Source organism: Felis catus, chromosome C2, assembly GCF_018350175.1.
Source record: "Felis catus isolate Fca126 chromosome C2, F.catus_Fca126_mat1.0, whole genome shotgun sequence".
In the NCBI taxonomy this organism is placed as follows: Eukaryota; Metazoa; Chordata; class Mammalia; order Carnivora; family Felidae; genus Felis; species Felis catus.
The window spans coordinates 81,003,114-81,011,058 of record NC_058376.1 but is presented as its reverse complement, the minus strand read 5'-3'; positions in this window follow the sequence as shown (position 1 = coordinate 81,011,058).

Here is a 7,945-nt window from a genome sequence, read left to right as displayed (position 1 = left end):
GAGCTCACAGAAATTTTATGTAACATTCCCAAGTCACTTGGCTAATACGTGATGGGGTTGGGGTTCCAGCCCAGGGCTCATCAACTTTGTTGTTCATATTTTCTGGGGCATTTTGCTACCAGGCACATGAATGGCGTGCAGGTGCCCTCAACTCTTTTTGAGTCAAGCAAGGCATAAATAACTAGTTAGATGCCAAATCAAGAATATGCAAAGTTCCCTTGCTTACTCCCATTTTCCTTGGGACCTGCAGAAAGCCCCCCTGCCCCTCGTTTTTAAACTATAAATAGTTGGGAAATTACTTGACTTACTCCATAAGCTAATTGTGAGAGCTAGACTAGTCAACGTCAGCAAAGGTACTCAGCAGAGTGTTCACATAGTAGGTGCTAATTAAATGGCAGCTAAGGCTGATTGTAAATTTGAGGTTTGAGATTACCTCTTCCAATGGGCTTTGTTAATAGTGACAGTGATTGTTGTAGCGGTGGAGGTAGTGGTAGTAAGAGCAGCATTAGCTAACATAGAACTGGGAAGTCTTCAAATGCCAGAAATAACCCTCATTTAAATAATCTCATTTAAATTCACAACAAGCCTCTTAAATAGATACCATTATTTACTTCCGTTTTTTACAGATTAAGATAGCAAGCCATACAGAAAGAGAGTAAATCACTTGTCCAAAGTCATCTAACTAGTATGTGGAATAATACGGATCAAATCCAGGGCTCAGGGCTTAGTGAAGTCTCCACCCCCAGTGGATGCCAACATCTGAAGCCCAAGTTCTGTTGGAATTTGTTCCCATGCAGAATGTTGTGAGCCAAAGTGGAAATAAGAAGGCATCTTCCAGGAGGCACTATGACTGCTAAAGAGGCAGACCCCATTGGCCTCTGGCTCTGATTCCAGAGCTGACCCTGGGCTTTCAAGAACAGTGCAAACAGCTGGGACAGAGATGACTTATCGTCACCAAGTCTCTCTCTCTCTGTGACTCCCCAGCCTACAGTTCCATGGCCCCCTTGCCAGCCCCCTCCAGAGACCCTGTCAGCCTTGCTGAGGCCAGTGGTATGGAGAAAGAGACTCGGGCTAACAGCTGGCAAGGGACTCACACAGTCACAAGGGAGAGGAGTGGAGCAAGGAAATCTGCTAAGAGGGGCTGGTAGGGCGGCCACCAGCCCACTCATCTGTATGCTCTGGGGGCTGTAGTGGAAGACACTATCTGCGTAGTCATTTGTATGTGGGCCATGAATCAGCCAAAGCTCATGGGTACCAGTCTGGGCTTCTGGGGGCTCTGACATCCCACTCCCTGCTTGTCCTTGTCTTCTGCCCCAGTAATGGGATTGGGGTGTGTGTGTGTGTGTGTGTGTGTGTGTGTGTGTTGCATTTCCATATTAAAGAGGCAGAAGAGATGAAAGCCCTAAGGTCCATCCTCATCGGGGAGTTCAAGCCTAGAGGACACCATAAGAGACGGTGTCCTCTCACTCTCCCTGTAGCTGCTCTGGAGTCCTCTCCCCCAGATTGTTGGCAGAGCTGCTGAGCTTCTGATTCAGTGACATTTTATAGGATCACTGTGTTCTTTCTTCAGAGCCATTTGACATAGAACTGGGAACAGGAAGCCCACTGTCTCAGAGGACTGGTTCAAGAATGATGCTCCCCAAGCAACTAACTGAAGGCTGCAGGATCTCAGAGCAGTGGGGGAGAGGAAGGAACCAACGCCCCTTGTGTTCCAGGCTGGCATCAGGTATTGTCACAAATATGTGACAATAGTCTTTTCTTTTCATCCCCTCAGGAATACTAGCAAGTAGGTAAAATTGTTCTACTTATGGGGAGAGGAAATTGAAAGTAAGGGATATCAAAGTGACTCACCTAAGGTCACTCAGTGAGCAAGAGCCCTAAAAGATCCTTAATACCAGTCTTCTAACACTGTGATAACTCTTCCTTATGTCACGCACCTTCCAATCTTTGCCACAAGCCAGGATTTCTGGGTAGCATCACTGGTCACCACCACCATAAGGCAATAATGAATGGTGTGAGCTTGGAGGGGCTTACACATGCACAGTGGGTCATTGTGCCTTGTCTCCTTCTAGGCATTCTGAATCTAGACTCTATGAGAAATTCTCATGGAAAGTCAGATGAATGCCAGACCGAACTGGCAGCCTCCATGCACATGGGCATGGACAGGGGTGGACATAATCAGACATAGACACACACACACCTACCAAAGGAACTTGGAGCTGGGAGAGAAGTTGTAGGTCATTTCATGCAAATCCCTGATACATAGATTAAAGTTTCAGGAGTACAACTGAGCAGTTTTCTACTCTGTGCTCGGAGGTTTATGGACTATGCGTTTTTACAAAAGGAGAAATTGTGGTAAGACATCGTAACAAGAGACGGGTAGCCCCAACAATGCACAGGCTTACCCCGTGATTATGTGATGGTAATGAGGTGGTGTGATATCGGTAACAGTGGTGGCAGTTATGGAGGTCGTGATGGAGGTGGTGGTGGCACTGGTGACAGAGGCGGAGGGGGCGGTGGTGCTGGTGGCAGTGGAGGTGATGGCAGCCAGTGATGGTGGAAGTGGTGGAATGTGTTGGAGCCGAAGGTGATGGTGGAGAAGGGGTGGAGGCGATAGGATGGTGGTAGAGGCAGTGATGGCAGTTAGACACGGAGGTGAGGTGTCGCTAGAGGAGGAGGTGAGGATACAGGTGGAAGTGCTTGTGGTAGTGGTCTCGGAGGGAACAGGGTTCTACCCTCTACGACTTAGGATGAGTTGAGTTCTGCGAAGCGTAAGGAGCCAGCGCGCACAGGGGGAGCCCCAGGCCCAGTATTGGCAGAGGGCCAGCTCCTTTCTAGGACACCAAACGACTGCCCCAATTGTCGCAAAGTAGCTCGCTGCTGTGAGGACAATGAGAAGTCCATAGGTCTCATCGGGTCCATCCGGTTCAGGATGCCATACGGCTCTGCTGGCTGCCCAGGTGCAGCCTATGTCCTCCATTCCCAGGTAGCCACACGACAGAGCCCTGAGGACTGGCAGACTCTTCAAGGCTTCTGTGGAAATGCTTATGATGGAGACATCGTTGGGCCCTCTGGTAAGAACACACACATCTGTACCCAACACACATACTCACACACCCTCACACTTATACACAGTCTCTGCGAAGCTCGTGCTAGTTGTCTTTAAAGCCGGGAGATGCAGAATGGAGCATGTGCTTGGCGTGCCCCATGCCCACCTCCGCCGTCCTGCTCGGGGCTGGTGACACAGTGCTGGAAGCTATGCTACTGGCTTAGTCACTGAGACACCACTAGCGAAGAAAATCAATATGTCGTTTGCCTCTGTGAAGTGAGGGCACACCAGATGAAGAGTCATAAAGGGTGGCCCTGACAACAGCTATCTGTGGTCCCCAAATTGCCTCTTGTTGAGTTTTAGCATCTCTCTCACCTGTCAGGAGTGACACATGGGGTACTTGACAGAGAAAGCCCCCACTCTGTATCGTTTATCTTAACTGGTGTGATTTATTGGCTTCCCTTGGCGAGTAAATATTGTCAAGGTTGGTTCAGCACGGCCTCGACCCACGATGACTCCTGCCGTTCGTGTGCGCCACAGCACCCCTTCCCCACAAAAGCATGTGCGGTTCATACTCCATGCACTCCTCGTCCATCACCCCTGTTCTCCCCCACAGTACCACTCAGATCAGACTCCCTAACATGCCTCCTTTAATATGATCCCTTATTTCCTCACATGGGTGAGTAATAATTGCGAGGGCAAAGGAGGTGGGAGAATGTGCAAATACCATTCCTTCTTGGTGCCTCGTTCGTGGGAGGTGCTTAGAAAATGAGCATTCACTGATGAGAAGCAGGGCTGGGGGGCACAGATGTGGAAGCTCTTCAGTTTTTTTCAAGGCCATGGTAACTGTAGTGCAGGGAGTCAGCTCAAAGCTTCAACAGCCTTTAGGAAGCAGAGGGCCCAACTCGGCATCACCAGACCACAAATCCAGCTTCCTGGGACTTCCTAGGACCACAGGCTGTAAAGACAGCCAGCAGGCAAAATCTCTGCCTGGACAGGTTTGCACAAGACAATGGCACGCATCGATACCTGGTCATTCTCCAGAGACCCAATTTTAAGGGTTTCTTCTGTTTCCTGGTTACCTCCTTGACGACAGGGTCAGCCCTCAGCAGCTACAGCCCCTTGAAACTCCGGACAGTGACTCAGAGATTAGCCATAAACAACAATTCATCCGTGGGCATAGGTTTAGGCACTGTGTGTACCTGGCAGCAATGTCCCTGCCACCCCAGCTGGCTCCTAGCCCAGATGGAAGGATTGGCCCCCAAATTCTAGCCGACTAAAGAAGCAAAGGCCAGTTTTAAGGAAATGGTCACTTTCCTTGACAAAACAGTACCGAGCCTCTCTGCAACAGATCGTATTTGTTGCCGATCGAACTTCCCAGCTGAGTCCTGATTTTATTCAGGCATCCACCTATTAGCAGCTTGTGGTATTCCACTGGAATCTATTACTGGTCCAGGTGTTGCATGAGGAAAATGTTTCATCCAAGCTAAGGAATTATAGCCCATGCTTGAGAAAACATCCTACTTCTTGATATGCACAAAACACACGTAGCCCTGACAGCCATTAGCAGTTATCTTAAAACCACAACGGAAGCCAGCTCTCGGTAGATTCTGACACTGAGGGCAGCCAGGTGGAACATCAGAAAGAGCCTGTGTATTTGGTGCCATCAATGATACACAGATTACATCATGCCTACGGCCGCTCTATCTTGGCCAATAAGACATTGTCTTATTGGGGCATCTGTGTGGCTCAGTTGGTTAAGCATCTGACTCTTGATTTTAGCTCAGATCATGATCTCACAGGTTGTGAGATCAAGCCCCGCATCAGGCTCTGCACAGAGACTGCTTGGAATTCTCTGTCTCACACTCTCTCTGCCCCTCCTCTGCTTGTATGCACATGCTGTCTCTCTCTCTCTCTCTCTCTCTCTCTCAAAAATAAATAGGTAGACATTAAAAACATATATATATTAACAAAAAGACATTGCTTTATTGTTTATATCAGTTTGATTCAACATGCTCTGTTCCTTGCAACCCAAAGGATCCTAAGTGATAGTCACTGCAAGACTGGCCAGGGAAGAAGACCCTCCATGTGGAGAGAGGCAGAAAAACAATGCGGGCCAATTCTTGTTTCCAAAGATTCACCTTCCATGGTAACCTCAGAGGGCACCTTTTAATGCCTTAACCACAACCTTTCTCTTAAAAACTCCTCTGTAGAGCAGAGGTCAGGATAGGGTATTTAAACAATCTTTCACGCAATCTTTAGAGATCGTAGCAGGAAAATAAGCAAAGAGAGTAACTTGTAGTTAGATAGTCTGGTTCCCAGATATGGTTTAGTCTTCTTCAGACTGTGGCTTTAGGTGTCAGTCAGTGTTCACTTGCTGGGCACCATCTAGCATCCCAGAATCACGCCTTAGAAATCCATGCTTTCTGATGTCTAATCTTGGGGCAAAGGAAAGACCCCAACAAGAAAAGGGAATCCTCTCTCCTACCCTTTTAGTTTTCTGTATCAGGTCCTGCCTCTTGTTAGAGTGATTGACTCAGAAAAGGCCACGTTTCTCAACTCTAAGAAGAGGCCCTACTTGAGGCCACAATAGCGACAATGAATAATGTTACTGAATAATGAATGAGAAGGAAATTCCACCCCAGCAGGATGCATTGATAAAAGCATTGATACAAGAGCCAGAAATCAGCCAGAAGGGGGACACAGGGATTACTTCTTTATAAGATATGCATTGGATCATGCCTCCTCACCTGGCGTGGATCCCCAGGTCAGCTGGCCCCATGCCTCTTCAGCCCATGCTGAGTACAACATAGAAGAGACATCTCAGCACATACCCTCCATTCCCATGTTGGCAGTGGAGCACAGTAGGAGCAGAAGACTGGGACCCACTGTCTGGGTTTGGCCCCATTTCTGTCACTTGCTGACTGTGTGACCTAAAGTAAGTCACTTAGTCCTCTGAGCCTCAGTTTCCTTTTGTAAGAGCCTACTACATAGGTTGTCGTGGTGATTCAAAGGCTAAAGTATATAATGTGCCTGGCATATTAGTAGTTTCCCAATGCATGGTAGTTTTAGTTATGAGTAACCATTCAGCCAGTTTCCCACTTCCTTCTGTGACCTGTCTATTTTCGACTCCTACCTATGTCTTTACAGCTCTTTCTTCTGCTGGCTTCCAAGTCACCCTCAGATTTGGCACATGGCTTTTTCTTTCCTGAGTTACTCCATTCTGACAATGTCCCACAGTCATTCTTTAAATTTTTTTTTTAATGTTTTTATTTATTTTTGAGACAGAGAGAGACAGAGCATGAACGGGGGAGGGTCAGAGAGAGAGGGAGACACAGAATCTGAAGCAGGCTCCAGGCTCTGAGCTGTCAGCACAGAGCCTGACATGGGGCTCGAACTCATGAACAGTGAGATCATGACCTGAGCCGAAGTCGGACGCTTAACCCACTGAGCCACCCAGGCTTCCCTGTCCCACAGTCATTCTTGAAGAATGGACTCTGGCACCACCAGGCCCAGGACCCTTCTTGTCTCCACGTGTCTCCCTGGGTTGTACTCCCATCCATCACATCTAAATAGGTCCAACACCGAAGCTTTTGAAAGACTCTAGATATAGCCAGAGAAGACTGTCCCCAGGAAGATGAAACCATGAAGCAGTCCTCGTGGAAATGTTGGAGAGGCGCAAGGCTCTCACTGAGCCTTCGCCATTTCGATGATATGATGGCGTTGAATGGCAAAACATACCAGCTTGGGAGGGAAGCAAGTCTGGGCACTGCCAGCATAGTAAACAGTCTGATCTCTCTTAATAAGGCCCATCTGCCTGGGGTGGACCAGAGCCGACAGAATCTCCTGGGGCTACTAAAGCCAGATGTCTTTCAATGGGTTTTGCCATCGATCTTAATAAATACAAGGAGGCAGCAACTGGCATGATAAATCCAAAACAATCCCGGCCTGAAAGGCTTATGTTCAGAAACCCTCACCATTTCAAATCGATTCAATCAATATTTCCAGGGTATCTCCCATGAGCTGGTCACTGCGCTAGGCACTGGGATTACAAAGATGAGTAAGGGGTATCTCTTATTATCTTGAAGAGGCTTAGAGCTGGAAAGAGAGGTGAAAGGGGGCCCAGTGGGGGCTGAGTAGGATAATAAAGTATTATAGGTTCTAAGACATGGGTATAAATAGGGTGTAAAAGGCATACTCTAAAAGGAAGGGTCAGTCCTCCTTGGAGTAGGAGGTCAGAAAAGTCTTTACAGAGGAAGTGACCCGGGTATCAGTTCTTCAAATATTTATGACTATCAACTGGCACTAATTTCTGTGCTAGAGGCATTATCTCATTTGTGCATTACAAAACCCTTGTGAAGTAGATAGTATCGTCCCTGTCATTTTCAAAGATGAGGAAACATAAGTCCAAAGGCCACATGCTAATAAATGACTTTGGAACTTTGGTACAGTTCCAACAGTCTGATCACCCAGGTATTGGATGTCCTATCTTTGAGGATCTATTTTATTCATGCATATAAGCTTCCACTCAGCAATTATATAAGTAGATGCCCAGATATCTACTCATCATTCTGGGGGACAGGAAAATTCATGCAAGTAAAACCCACAAATAGAGAAGCTAAGGTAAACCCTCCTCCTTCATATTCCCACTTCCTTCTTCATTATCTCAGTTTTAGAAGTCTTAAACTTGACTATGCCTCCAGAAACCACCGTGCTTCTCTATTTCATCATGTCGGACTTGAAAGTGACAAAGAGCCTCCTACCAAGAAGAAGGGAATAGGGTGGGCTGAGGAAGAAGGAGTATCTGGGAAGTCCTGCTGGGGCTGTGAGGACCCAGGCCGAACAAATAAGCAGAGAGGGTGAGTGGAGGCAGAGAGTATCAAATGGGGACAAGAA